The 15,970-nt window shown below is 36.8% G+C and overlaps 1 protein-coding gene across 4 annotated transcripts in view; it reads left to right on the forward strand.

Moving 5' to 3' along the window:
• Window positions 1-15,970, forward strand: part of ARHGAP32 (Rho GTPase activating protein 32) — a 319,968-nt gene that overhangs the window by 48,851 nt on the left and 255,147 nt on the right. The window lies entirely within an intron of this gene.

The following is a 15,970-nucleotide window of genomic DNA, read 5'->3' on the forward strand; positions in this document are numbered from 1 at the left end:
CAGGCTGGTTTCGAACTTGTGACCTCGAGCAATCCGCCTGCTTCGGCCTCCCAGAGTGTTAGGATTACAGGGTGGGCTAAATCCATATTCTTAACCACTAAGTTAAACGATACATTGTCCTCTCTTTTGGATTCCCAGATTTCTCTAGGAACATTCCTTTCTACTTCCTCTGCTGAAATGTTGCTTTTAAATTTAGTCTTTAAAATTGACAGAAAATTGGCTTTTGCAGACTCAAACTTTTTTCAGTCCATAATATAGAAAAGATTTGTGCAGTAGTTTCTTATAATGACTAAAAATATAAAAGAAAATATAAATCTCACTCTGAAGCATTTGGGGATTGGGAGAGGGAAGAGGAAAATTAATATAATCAGATTATTCACATTTGGTTGGTTTACAAATATTTAATATTTCATAAAAACCCTATGTTGTGTGTCTCAAGGAATTCAGAGATAAATAAGATAGCCTTGACCTGCAAGAGTAATTCAACTAAAAGTAAGCATACCATGAGGCAATATAAATGTCCCAAGAAGTGCTTTGGGAATTTATTGGAGATGAAAGCTTGTAAGAAGGAAATGACTTGAGATGGGGCTGCTGAAGGATGAATAGCACAATTATGGAAGTGTCATTTCAGTAGGAATTTACAGAGGAAGGAAATTATGGGGGTGTGTTTATGGAACAGTAAGTAGTTTGGTTTGACTAGAATTTTTTTTCCCAACGTCACATAGCTAGTAAGTGCTGGAATTGGAATTGGAATCTTTGGCTGTCTGACCTCAGAGTCTACAGTAATAATTATCATGCTAAACTCTTGCATCCTTACCAAGAAATTTGTCTAGTCTCCAGGCCTGAGTAGTATATTCTTTGATGAGGTTAATAGTAGGGGAATTATTTACAATGTAACAAGTTTCCTAAGAGATTACTGGAAAGAGATGAGAGGGTAGTCAGCAGAGGGAGGATGGGTTAGAGCTGGAGAAGAGTTAAGAGTGAAGTTCACTTTTGGGGTAGTGGTCAGGGCAGGTTGACAGGAATGTGAAACATTGATGGAAATTAGTTTCAAGGTTCTAAGTAGAGCTGCTTTGCTACTCTTTAAATGAGGCATTTACATTATTCTGAGAACTTTCTCCTGTCATATCATTAAAAATGTTACTTTTGTTAGCATTTAGTGAATTTTGGTGATATTTAAGATTAGTTTTGTATTACTAATAATATAACATTATTTAGTATTATAAAAAGCTGGATTGCTATTGCAACTCCTATCTTTAAATAGAATTGCATAGCTATGTTTTCAAGAATGCATTGTTCATACATGGAAAGATAGAAAACATAAATTTAGAAAAAAGATCATGAAAAAAAATTTCATGAGCTTCATTGTGTTCAGTTATTTCCACTTGTGTGATGCTGGTATATGCCCCCTTCTGAGTAGGGGGATGCGTTTGTTGTTGTTGACTAGCCATTGTTAGCTATAACTGGGGGAAATACATTTGTAGTTTAGGAATTAACACATTGACTGTCACATTATAAAGTTTCTTTTTTCCTTGGGGCCATGAAAATAGAATAAAAACTTCAAAAACAAAGCAATCCTTTCTAATTTAATGAAAATTTTGTTATTTTTTATTGTTTCCTCTTCATGAGTTATATGCAATTAAATTGTTGATATTAATTGTAACAATAAGAATGTCAACAAGATGTGTGAGTTACATGTGCTTCACGAGGCTCTGGGCTCAAAACTAGCATGAGTTAAATATAACTCACATCATCTGCCTCCTTAGCGCAATAGGCAGCGTGTCAGTCTCATAAATACAACTCACATGACAGTTAATGTGTTAGATAACTTGTTATTTAAAAGTCAAATGTTAAGATAAGAATTATTACTTAATAAGTACAATTGGGACGTGAGACCCAACCTTTAAAACTTAGAGTTTATGCTCAGATTTAATTCTACAGACATTTTATGTACAGTTACTATGTAGGAAATGAAGATTACAAACAAAAGCCCCTGCCTTGGACTTTATAGTCTGAGGTGGGAGAAGAAATTTGTACAAAGGAGAGAGAATGATAGTTATCTGAGAAAGTACAAAATGCTGTGGGATCTTCAAGTCTGTTTTTTAAATCATTGTGTATGTATGTGTTGTAGGTTTTTAAGAAAAAGTTTCTTGAAGAGTGGCATTTGAATTGGGATTTTAAATAACTAGCTTTCTTTTCAAAAGATTGAGTATGGAGGCAGGGTTTGATGGGTTAATGTGAGAGTAGACACAGGTTTGGAAAATGGCCACAGGAAAATGGCCAGTAGTCTAAATTGGCAATAATGTGCAGAATGAGGAGATTAATTAGAGAGAGTGCCAAACCTGACATGCTAACAAGTTTGAATTCTATTTTGTTGGTGGTTAACAGAGCTTGGAAGTATTTAAATAGAACTGATAACATCCGATTTGTATTTTAGGAGGGTTATTCTAGGTGGTTAGTATAATGGTAGGTTAGGGAATGAGCTCTGGGGTCCTCAGCCCTGGGACACCTTGTAGCTCTGTCACTCCAGGTAATAGGTGATCTGACTAATCCTGAAATTACTCATCTGCAAAATGGGAGTAATGCTGATATAGATATGTGGTGGAGGTAGAGGCCGCAAAGACTAGTAAATCTAGGGGCCCATGAAATCACTGATTGGAGAATGACCATGGGTAGATTTTTCACTCATTGTGTCCTCAGTGTGTAATGTTTTGTCTTACTGGGTCATAAGAAGTGAGAAAAAGGTTGAGAAGAAAGGGCACAGAATGACAAAACACCATTTACATGGGTTAGTTGTTAGGAATTACTCCTGAGAGGGTACAAGAGTTAGAAGGAAGAATCCTTAATTTAACATAATAGTGCTCTGTGTCCTCAAAGTTTGCAGGAACTATAAATAAATTCCATGATGTTTGGCCTCTAATATGGGAGGAAATTCAGGGTAAATGAACTTTACTCAAGCTTGGAAAATTTAGGGGTAGTCAGAGCTGTAATTGAGAAGACTGAAAATTACCTTGGGTCATCAAAAACCTTGGGGTCTGTGGTGACTTTTTCTCTGGTCCACATCGACTCCGTCACCAAACTCCCTTGCTCCTACCATCAAAATGTGTCTTGAATTGTGCCACTTGTCACCACCTGCATCACTACCATCTTGGTCTAAATCACCATGACCTCTTTGACTAGACCAAGGCAGCAGCCCTAAACTGGTCTCTTTATTTGATTTTTGTCCTGCTTTGTTCTAGTCTTTATAAAGCAGACAGATTAGTCCTTTCTAGTGTGAGAAGAGCCATGTTCCTCTTTTGCAAAAACCTCTCATTAGCTCCCTATTTCAGGGGTTCTTAGGACAGTTTGGAAAGCCCTGTGAGGTCTGGACCAATTTCTGGAGCCTTTTCTCCCACCCGCTCCACCCACCCTCACTGCTCTGTTGCACCACACTGGCCAAAAGCCTGCCTTTGCCCCATGGCCTCTGCACTTGTGATTCCATCTGCCTAAATCATCATAATTCACTCGGTTCACATGTCACCTCCTCACAGAGAACTTCTCTGATCACTCCTTCTAAAGCAGCAGTCTTGGGTATTCTTTATTCCCTTTAATGTGCTTAAAACACTTACCACCATCTAACAAGTAATCCTTTAAAAACATCTGTCCTCCCATCTAGAACGTAAACTCCAAGAGAGCAGAGATTTTGTTTTCTGAAATATTCCCACCGGCTAGGACATAATACATGGCCAGTAAATATTTGTTTAGTGGATGAATGATTTATAAACAAAGGGAGATTTATATTTCTTTAAATCTGAGATTTGCTATTCATGCCAACATTTTTTTTCTGTGCAGGCAAAATGAAATATGAATATGAAATATTAAGAAAAGGAACCACTAGGGAACTACAGGATTATGGTTTGGAATCTTTTGCATAAAATAGTATGTGGTGATAATAGACAATATATTTTTTAGAAGTTTCTTTCTTGCTATGAATTATCTTTCTTATGACATCTGTGATAAACTTGAGGCTTGGCAAAAATTATTTGAATCTTACAAATTCTTTTAGTAATTGATTTTGTAGCCCTCTCGTTAAAAGTGTGTTCCTAAGATAGTATGTGTCTTTTCAAAATTACAATTTATAGGCCTTAAAGTATCTATTAGACGTTTTCAACCTTAAAGCAAATTTCAGCTGTAGACCAAGTTTTGACAGATGTTCGAAATCTCAGTTCCAGATATCAACTATATTAAACTTAAATAACTAAGTAAAAAACAAATGTAGTAACTAGCAGAATGATTTTTGTGATCATTTGGAAACTGAGCATGCCTTGGTAAATAAAACAAGGGTCTTGGATTTAGTCAACCTAAATTTGAATTCTGGCTCCCTTTTTTACTGGTATTGTGATTTTTGACAAGTTACTTAGCCTTTCTTGAGTAATGAGTAAATATAGGGTTAATAGATGAAATAAATATGAAGATATAAGTCATATAGTTGGTAGATAATATAACCGTGTGCAATGGCTGCTGAGTCAATATAGTTTTGTATTTTGATAGTTGTGACAAATTATTTTTAGTTTTCCAAAGAGACTTAAACTATATTAGCTTAATATTTTAAAATTCATCGAGTCATCATGAAATCTAGTTATTTCTTAAAAGGTAATTTATGAATGGAGTCAATGATTTTTTTTTTTTTTCTTTGAGACAGAGTGTCGCTTTGTTGCCCAGGCTAGTGTGAGTGCCGTGTTGTCAGCCTAGCTCACAGCAACCTCCAACTCCTGGGCTCAAGCAATCCTCCTGCCTCAGCCTCCCGAGTAGCTGGGACTACAGGTATGCACCACCATGCCTGGCTAATTTTTTCTATATATATTAGTTGGTCATTAATTTCTTTCTATTTATAGTAGAGATGGGGTCTTGCTCTTGCTCAGGCTGGTTTCGAACTCCTGACCTTGAGCAATCCACCTCCCTCAGCCTCCCAGAGTGCTAGGATTACAGGCGTGAACCACCACGCCAAGCTGGAGTCAATGGTTTTTATCTTTCTTTTAATTAATTTTATTTTGGGAAATTAAACTATAGAAAATGCATTTAAATCTAAAGTTTTATGTTTTTTATTTTAAAATTAGATATATTTTGAATTAATGTTATTTAAAATAGTATTAGAACTTATTATGAGAAAGTGATATCATTTCTGTTTTTAAAGATTAAAAAATTTTAATTTGTATATTTTTGAAATTCTGTATTTTAAAATTCTGTATTTTAAAACCAAACTGTGGTTGGGTGAGGTGGCTGATGCTTGTAATCCTAGCACTTTGGGAGGCTGAGTCAGGAGGCTTGCTTGAGGCCAGGAGTTATAGACCAGCTTGGGCAACATAGTGAGGCCCTGTCTCAAAAAAAAAAAAAAAGAAAAGAAAAATTAGTTGGACATGGTAGTGCTGCACGCCTATAGTCCCAGCTATTAGGGAGGTTAAGGCGGTAGGATCGCTTGAATACAGGAGTTTGAGGCTGCCGTGACCTATGATTGCACCATTGCACTTCAGCCTGGGCAACAGGGTGAGACCCTGTCTCTTAAGAAAAACAAACACAAAACCCCAAAAAAACTATACTATGGATGTGCTTGGTCATCTCATTGATGTTAGTGTGAGCCAAGTGCACGGTATTGTTCAGTAACATCAAATTTCACATTATGGATTTTGAATTGCAGATATCAGCTTTATTTAGATAATCATTCTATGCTTTTACACGCTATTTATCATTAACATTTTGTGGTATAATTTTACTCCTTGGATGCTTTTATAGTCTTACATCTCTCAGGTGAGATAACTAGCTTCGTTCTATGAAATATAGATTTTAATGAACCAAGGGCAACAATAAGAAAAACATTTTCTCTTGAATCCACTGAATATGAATTAAGAGGTCAATAAGATACACATAGTAGCCTTATAAAAACAGTGCTGCAATATAACATATTTTAAAATTCCAGGTCTTTATAATTTATTCAATATATCACTTAATGGTGATATTCTAGTCATTACCTATTAAAAATGCTGTACTTAGAAATATCCTTTGACTCTTTCTTGATGTCCTATTTCTTTCTCCCTCCGCCCTAGCTGTGTAGAGGTATGTATAAAAAAAAATTTAAAAAATTAGTTAAAAGAGTCAGTGGCTGAGAGAATGGAATAGAAATTTAGGAAATAAGTTAAGGGGCAGTTAACCCGAAAGTTTCCTTAGAATAAACTGAAATGTCCTGTGTAGGAATTTTGCAAATCGTCCTTAGGATTTGTGTGAATGTAAATGCAAGTACTAGGTCTTTCTGATAATTTGTTCTTTCAAGTATTATACACAGGAGTATACTGATGGAAGATACTGCAACAGAAATACCATTTGAGATACATTATTGGTATGAAAATTTTTTCTTTTTTTCTTTTGGCATATTATGGGGGTACAAATTTTAAGGTTTCAATAAATGTCCTTTCCCCCCTCCCCCCACAAGTCTGACTTTCCAGCATGACCATCCCCCAGATGGTGCACATCTCACTCATTATGTATGTATATACCTGCCCCCCCATCCCCCCTCTGACCTGCCCAATACCCTATTACTGTAGTACTATGTGTCCACTTAGGTGCTGCTCAGTTAATACCAGTTTGCTGGTGAGTATATGTGGTGCTTGTTTTTCCATTCTTGGGATACTTCACTTAGTAAGTAGGATGTGTTCCAGCTCTAACCAGGAAAATATAAGATGTGCTGTATCACTGTTGTTTCTTAGAGCTGAATAGTACTCCATGGTATACATATACCACATTTTATTAATCCATTCTTGGATTGATGGGCACTTGGGCTGTTTCCACAGCCTTGCAATTATGAATTGTGCTGCTATAAACATTCGAGTGCAGGTGTCTTTTTTGTAGAGTGTCATTGGATCCTTTGGGTAGATGCCTAGCAATGGGATTGCTGGATCAAATAGTAGATTCACTTGTATCGCTTTAAGGTATCTCCATATTGCTTTCCACAGAGGTTGAACTAGTTTGTAGTCCCACCAGCAGTGTAGGAGTGTTCCATGCCAGCATTTATTGTTTGGAGATTTTTTGATAAAGGCCATACTCACTGGGGTTAAGTGATATCTCATTGTGGTTTTGATTTGCATTTCCCTGATGATTAGAGATGTTGAGCATTTTTTCATATGTTTGTCGGACATTCTTCTGTCTTCTTTAGAAAAGTTTCTGTTCAAGTCCTTTGCCCACTTTTTAATAGGGTTATTTGATTTTTTCTTGCTGATTTTCGTGAGTTCTGAGTATATGCTAGTTATCAGCCCCTTATCAGATGCGTAGGATGCAAAAATTTTCTCCCATTCTGTAGGTTGTTTACTTTCATAACTGTTTCTTTGGCTGTGCAGAAGCTTTTTAGTTTGATCATGTGCCATTTATTTATTTTTGTTGCTGCTGTGATTGTCTTTGGGGACTTCTTCATAACCTCTTTGCCTAGGCCGATGTCTAGGAGAGCATTTCCAACTTTTTCCTCTAGAATTCTAATAGTTTCATACCTTAGGTTTAAGTCTGTTATCCAGCGTGAGTTGATTTTTGTGAGAGGTGAAAGGTGTGGGTCCAGATTTAGCCTTCTACAAGTGGCTATCCAGTTTTCCCAGCACCATTTATTGAAAAGGGATTCTTTTCCCCAGCGTATGTTTTTGTCTGCTTTGTCAAAGCTTAGATGGCTATATGAGGATGGTTTTATATCAGGATTCTCACATCTGTTCCACTGGTCAATATTCCTATTTTTGTGCCAATACTGGATTGATTTAATTACTACAGCTTTGTAGTATAGTTTGATATCTGGCATATTAATACCTCCCATTTTGTTTTTGTTGCCTAGAATTGCTTTTGATATTCGGGGTCTTCTTTGGTTCCGGTATGAAAATATTGATACTGAAAAATAGTACCAGGTAAATCTGTCTAGCAGGTAGCAACTAATGTTTGTTTTATAGGAAGTCATTTGATAAAAATTGACCAAAACACATAAAGGTTGCAACTGCAGACCTCTTGCAGAATGTGTGCTTCATCTGTGTGTTCTTTGTGAAATGGTTTATTCTTTTGATTTCTGTAGATACAAATATAAAGGAGGTTGGTCACTGGTGCTGTTTTTAAGGCAGTAAGAACAGACACCTTTGCTGAGTGAGGTAGCACTTGCTTATAATCCCAGTGCTTTGGAAGGCCAAGGTGGGAACATCACTTGAGGCTAGGAGTTCAAGATCAGCCTTATCAAGAGTGTGACCCTGTCTCTACAAAAAATTAGCCAGGCATTGTGGTGTGTACCTATAGTCCCAGCTATTTAGGAGGCTAAGGCAGGTGGATTCCTTGAGCCCAGGAGTTCAGTGCTGCAGTGAGCTATGACCATGCCACTGCACTCCAGCCTGGGTGATAGAGCAAGAGCAAAAAGAGGGATAGATACTTTGTAAGTAGAATCCTATTTTCTTATTTGTATACATTATCCCTAAATGAGGAAAATAAAAACAACCAAATAGCTAATAATAGGTTAGCCAAGTACAGACTTTCTTCTGAGATATACCTATTGTCAGATATGAGCTTAACATATTAACTGCCGTGTAAGTTTTATTTAACTCATGCTAGTTTTGAGCCCGAGGCCTTGTGAAGCATATGTAACTCACATGTCTCTTCACCTTAGGAGCTGCGTTAACTATTTTTCAAGTTGCTTAACTCACGCATAGAAAACAATACAAAATGACAAATTTTTCACTAAATTAGAGAGGACTGTTTTGTTTTTGAAGTTTTTAATTCTATTTTTGTAATAAAACACGGTGGCCCCAAGGAAAAATGTTTTTTTCTAGTGTGGCAGTCAGTGTATTTAAGTAGCTCTGAAAATTTTCAAACAAATTTAGTTTGAAATTTCATATTTATCTTAAAAATCCACAAAACTTTTACATACACAATAATATATTCAATCTTATGTAAATATGAGTGTTTAAAATTAACTCCCCTGCAAGGTATTCCATTATAGTTTTTGTATTTCTTGGTATACTTGCCAAGTACGTCCATTTTGAGTAGTAGTATGCAAATGGTCAGGTTTGGTTTAATTACTCTGTTTAAAATTTAAAATTTCAAATGTCTTACACCCAGAACCACAGCCACCTTTTCACTTTTGAACACATGCTTTTGTAGTATGTGGTTTGATGTACAAAGGAAATTGCAGGTAAGTCTAGAGATAAATAATTATCTAAGACTAGGGGAAAAATAACTCTGCAGTTTATATCAAAATGAAAGTAAGGGCGATTTTTTTTCTGGCTAAAAATATGAGCTGTTTTACTAGTTATTTAAAAGATGGGCATGAAATGATACTGGTTGTACAGTTTTGATAATGATAGATATAAGTATTTTTCAATCTGAAATCAGATTTATCTATAGGTAAGAAGTAATAGCATCCAAAATGTGAAAAAGAGTTGTTAACTCACTTGATGAAACCTAATTTAAAATTGTTAGAAAGCTTCAAATAAGATATGTAAGAACCATTGGATAATACATTCTTTCTCTGCTGACAGTATTTTTGTCATCCAGATTATGAGTATAGTAAATTAAGATAAGTATAGCTGCCTTTTACTAGTTTCTCTTTGAAAAAAATACCACATTAAAAATCAATGCTCTTCAGAATACATGGTTTTGTTACAGTTTTATTATTTTAAAATTTAAAATTAGTTTTGAATAGTTAATACATTCACCTGGTTCAGAATTCAAAAGAAATTGCAGGATACACTCCTGTGTATCCCTTCCCCATCAGTACATAGATGGACTTCATCATTTTTTTAAAGGACTGCCTGATATTCTCTTGAATGGGGATAGTCCAGTTTTTTTTAAACTAGTGCTTGTTGTGAGACTTTTATGTTGTTGCATTATAGCCTTGACTCCATGAACTATTTTAGTTTTGAAAATCATTTGTTTCTTACTTTCAGGCAGAAATATTGTATAGTTATGAAAAGAAGGAAGAAGAATGTTGGGAGCTGAGTGAGGACGGGTGGTCTTCAGCGAGGTTTTGACTGTTTGAGGTGAAGAGTTCATTTAAAGAGAAGTCTGTTTAAAATTAGTTCTTAATCTGCTGTCATACATGGGTGCATGTAAGTGATAGCATTCTATACAAAGTGCTTTCCAAAGTTGAGCAGTCATAGGTAGCATTCGGGCAGCTTCTGGGAGAACTTTGGGTCAAAGAGCCAGAGATCTGGGTTTGTATTCCATTTGAACTGGGAAAACTGGGAATATGGGCATACCTAAAACTCTGAGCTGACCATACTTTTTTTTGCTTTACTCTCTTTATATGGCTTTTGTAATCTTTAAAAAAAAGTTACAGCTAACTATAAACACTTCCAGTAGTATTTTTTTTTTTCTTTAAAAGACAGCATGTTACTCTGTTGCCCGGCTGGAGTGCAATAGTGCAACCATAGCTCCCTGCAATCTCGAGCTCCTGGGCTCAAGTGATCCCACCTCAGTCTCCAGAGTAGCTGTGGACTACAGGTGCATGCCACAATGCCTGGCTAATTTTTTTATGTTTTGTAGAGACAGAGTCTCATGTTATGTTGTCCAGGCTGGTCTGTAACTCCTGGCCTTAAGCAATCCTCCTACCTCAGCCTCCCAAAGGGCTAGGATTACAGGTGTGAGCCACCACTCTGGCCCAGATTAGTTTTGTAAATCATATCATGATGTACAAAGTCAAAAGTTGATGATTTCCTTTGGCCAGAGAATCTGTACTCCGATGATATCACTTATTCCTGGGTTTCCTTTTTATATTGCTACTGACCAAGGATAGAATTTGGTTTTCTCTTATTGGAAGACCAAGTTCAATCATGTTGTGTTCTTACACACCTATAATTATATCCATGCTTCTCTGTGATTTTACCAGTTCTGAATTCCAGGAACTCAAACTCACTTTTGCTACAGATGATGAAAGTTTTAGAATAGGTTATACATACTTATACATACGACATCTAAAGTAGGGGTTCAGGCAAGAGTGTGGGGAGGAAGACAGTAAATATGGGATGAAATTCTAAGGCAGCTAAAGCCCATGGCAGGTACTATATTAGGTAGCTAGCTGAAGTGATAGGGGAATCTTTCAGAAGGTAAGATGGCAAATGACTATAAACTTGGGTGGCTTCAAGCTATAGACATTTATTGTCTTAAAGTTCTAGGGGGCAGAACTCTGAAATCAAGATGTGAACAGGACCACACTCGCGAAGGCACAAGGGTTCTTTGCCTATTCCAAGTTCTGATGGCTCCAGGTGTCCCTTGGCCTAGGGCTGCCTAACTCCAATCACTGCCTGTCTTCACATGGCCTTCTCTCTGGTGTCCCTGTCTTCTCTTCTGTCTCTTCATTAGATTTAGACTCCACCTGAAATCCAGGATGATTTTCATCTCAAGATCCTGAACTTACATCTGCAAATTTGTAATTTTTATCCTTTTCCAAATAAAGTAACATTTACAGGGTCCAAGTATTAGGATGTGAACATGTGCTTTTGGAGGCCACCATTCAAAACCTGTGAAGTCCTACTTAAAAACCTAGAGAACTAAAGGAATGGTGAAGTAGGGATTCAAAGATAGGAACGACTACTTGTGGTTTTGTTTTTGGTTCTTAGAACCTAGCTATCCTTACAGAGACTCCCCTTTAAATAAATAGTTAATATGCAGAATAGTTTTCCACATCCCACCCTAGAGGGGTGGTTTTGTTTGTCTAAAAGTTGCTAGATTAATTCAGTCATCAGATTAAAAATAAGTAAATGCTTTTCTTTTTGAACAACTTATAAGGAGATCTTTGGGAAGAGTTTCCTAGAAAGCAATATTTTTTTGCCATTCTTTATGCAGATATTTCAGTTATGTTTCTATTAATATATTTTTAACTTTATAAAAGGTTTCAGAATACACAGACTAGTACAGAGAATAGGATCACAGTACTCTTGTTCCCATCACCTAAACTTAATAGAATTTTACGTTTTTTCATATTTGCTTAGGAGATACACAGACAGACACACACACACACACACACACACACACACACACACACACATTTATTTTCTGTTTTTGAGACAGGATATTGCTTTGTTGTCTGGCTGGTGTATGGTGGCGTCATCATAGCTCACTGCAATCTCAAACTCCCAGGCTTGCGTGATCCTCCTGCCTCAGCCTCCTGAGTAGCAGAGACTATAGGTGCACACCAGCATACCTGGCCAGTTTTTCTATTTGTTGTAGAGCTGGGGTCTTGCTCAGACTGGCCTTGAACTCCTGGCCTCAAGTAGTCCTCCCACCTCAGCCTCCCAAAGTGCTAGGATTATAGTTGTGAGCCACCATGCCCAGCCAACAGGATATATATTTTAAAGATATATGTGTGTGTGTGTGTGTGTGTATATATATATATATTAGACTGTTTATTTTATATATATTTTTATAGTTTTAAAATATTTGACTCAATGCTTCGCTACATTTTAGCTTAGTTATTCATATTTTTATAGTATGTATTATTGGTATTATCAACAAGATTTTCTTTCAAACTAATATTTAATTGTGGGTATTTTGAAGTAGGATAATTTACAGTTCTGAGATCAACTAGGTGACATTCGAAATTCTTAAACTCTTATTTAAAAACTTTGATGTTAGATAGCTTGTCAGTAATCTCTCTCTTGAACTATTGCTTTTTTGTTTTGTTTTTAAAAATTTTGAAATATTTCAAACAGAAAAGTACAAAGAGGAACATAAACCATCATACCAGCTCCATTAACTCCTTATATTTTACCATCTTTCTTCAGATATTTTTTTAAAAAAATTAAAACATTACATATACAGTTGAACTCCTAATATTGTTTTTCTTATTTAGAAGTAACCATTATCCTGAATTTGGTACTTTATCATGCTCATTCATGATACACTCTCTATTAATAAAGTACATAGGTCTATCCTTAAAAACTACATAGCATTGTATAGTATGTATTAAAACTGTGTATTGGGCTGGGTGCGGTGGCTCACGTCTGTAATCCTAGCACTCTGGGAGGCCGAGGTGGGCAGATCGTGTGAGCTTAGGAGTTCGAGACCAGCCTGAGCAAGAGTGAGACCCTGTCTCTACTAAAAATAGAATTAGCCAAGCATGGTGGCTCATGCCTGTAGTCCCATCTACTCAGGAGGCTGAGGCAGGAGGATCGCCTGAGCCCAGGAGTTTGAGGTTGCTGTGAGCTAGGCTGACACCACGGCACTCTGGCTGGGGCAACAGAGTGAGACTCTATCTCAAAAATAAAATAAAATAAAAAACTAAATAAAACTGTGTATTGTATGGTATTAGACTATATATGGTATATTATTTTTCAGTATTAAAAACTATTACTTTCATTAAACCAGTAATAGAAAAAAAAAGAAAGGGCAGAGGAGAAGAGCACAGGCTGGTATTGTGTAGTGACTTGTGTGTGTATTTGTTCTTATTGTCAAATAAAATTTTTCTTCTGAGTTGAAGTAAAAAAGAACCTGTAAATTATATAATAAATATTAGAACTTTATGTAAAAAGTATATTTATCACTCGACAGCTTTTTTTCTCATTTTTAATATTCTTCCATGTAGTTAGTACATAAAGATACAGTTCATTTTAACTATTGCATATATTTTCATTGCATGACTATTCTACAATTGTTTTTTCTGTTGCCACAAAGGTATCTAGATTGTTGCAAATATTTTTTGTTGTTGTAGACTGTGCTGCATTGAATGATTTTTTTACATATTTCCTTGTACATATGTGTATGACTTCTCTGGGGTATCCTAAAAATGAGTTGCTGGGCTGAAGGGTATGAGCAGTTTCAGCTTTCGTAGATTTAGACAGAGTCATTTCTTAAAGAGATTTTATCAATTTGTACTCAAACCAATTGTGTATTATAATTTTTTCCTTGTGTATCCACTTCTAAGAGTTGGTTAGGTAAAAAATATTTTTATTATAGGAATTTTCAAATGTATACAAAAGTAAAGATAGACTATAATGAACTACCATGTTCCCCTCACCTAGTGTCTAAAGTCTTTAATTATGACCAGTTTTGTTTTATCCAAAGCCACTCCCACCACCCAGGATTATTTTGAAGGAAATCTCTGACATATTATTTTATATGTAACTATTTCAATGCATGTATCTAAAAGATAAGGGTGCTTTTTTTTTTTTTTTTTTTTTTGAGACAGAGTCTCACTTTGTTGCCCGGGCTAGAGTGAGTGCCGTGGCGTCAGCCTAGCTCACAGCAACCTCAAACTCCTGGGCTCGAGTGATCCTTCTGCCTCAGCCTCCCGGGTAGCTGGGACTACAGGCATGCGCCACCATGCCCGGCTAATTTTTTATATATATATCAGTTGGCCAATTAATTTCTTTCTATTTATAGTAGAGACGGGGTCTCGCTCAGGCTGGTTTTGAACTCCTGACCTTGAGCAATCCGCCCGCCTCGGCCTCCCAAGAGCTAGGATTACAGGCGTGAGCCACAGCGCCCGGCCAAGGGTGCTTTTTTAAAGTAGCATTGATATTGATTTAGCATAGTATTTATTTATTTATTTATTTATTTTGGCATATTATGGGGGTACAGATTTTAAGGTTTCAATAAATGCCCATTTCCCCCCCTCCCCCCAAAAGTCTGAGTCTCCATCATGACCATCCCCCAGATGGTGCACATCTCACTCATTATGTATGTATATACCCGCCCCCCTCCCCCCTCCCACCTGCCCAATACCCTATTACTGTAGCACCTATGTGTCCACTTAGGTGCTACTCAGTTAATACCAGTTTTCTGGAGAATATATCTGGTGCTTGTTTTTCCATTCTTGGGATACTTCACTTAGTAAGTAGTATGTGTTCCAGCTCTAACCAGGAAAATATAAGATGTGCTGTATCACTGTTGTTTCTTAGAGCTGAATAGTACTCCAAGCATAGTATTTATTGAAGTATAACTTACAGTAAAATGCATGTCTTAAGTGTATGGTTTGAAAAGATTTGATAAAGGTATATATTTGAGTAATCCATACTCCAGTCAAGATATAGAACCATTCCATCACTCCAACTGGAAGAGATCTATGCAAGTCTGGTCCCTGTGGAAGAGGGGGAGGAACGTTGGGTAAGAAAACCCTCACCCTATGGTGCAGTTGTCAAAGTTTTGGCAAAGCTGATGGGTAGCCCTTGAGTTAAAGTCACCTGTCAGAGGAGCCACATGCTTCCCAGCAACAGAAGTACCCATGGCACTCAGTCATTGGCTAGGAGCAGCCCATGAGAAGTGTGGTAGGCAAAATTATAAAGGTGGTCCTCCTTCCTGATTCCTGTCCCCTGGTATTCATTCAAACATTATTCTAGGTATTGCTGTGAGAGGATTTTGCAGATGTAATTAAAGTCCCAAATCAAATGACCTAAAGATACGAAGGTTATCCGGGTGGACCCAGTTTAATTATATGGGCCCTTTAGAAAATAATTTTTTCAGGCTGGTGGCAGAAGGGGAAGTCAGAAAGAGTAGAAGTATGAGAAGGATTGAGGATACGTTGCTGGTTCCAAGGTAGGAAGGAACCTTGATGAGGAATGCCAGTGTCCTCTGGGAGTTAAGAGTAGCCCATCTGACAGCCAGCAGGGACCTCTGTCCTACAACTGCAAAGCAATGAATTTGGCCAACAACCTGAATAAACTTGGAAGCAGATTTTCCTTGGAGCCTTCAGATGAGAGCTAGTCCTGGCTGACACCTTGATAGTGGTCTTGTGAGCTCACTTACTAATATCATTAGTGATCTCATCAAGCTGTCAAGGTCATATTGTCAGATACAAGTTTTCAAAAAATTTTACTTGAAAGTTCAAATTTTATCATTTTCAACAAATGCTGACACTTATTTTCCTTGAAATGACAGGCTTACTTCAAATTTTTTAAGGAAGTAATCTGCCAGATATAATCATTTGAGTGAGTAACCCTGATTTGTTTGCCATTCTTTCAAATAAAAATGATATTCCATGAAAAATGGGGCT

Source organism: Microcebus murinus, chromosome 4 (assembly GCF_040939455.1).
Source record: "Microcebus murinus isolate Inina chromosome 4, M.murinus_Inina_mat1.0, whole genome shotgun sequence".
Taxonomy (NCBI): Eukaryota; Metazoa; Chordata; class Mammalia; order Primates; family Cheirogaleidae; genus Microcebus; species Microcebus murinus.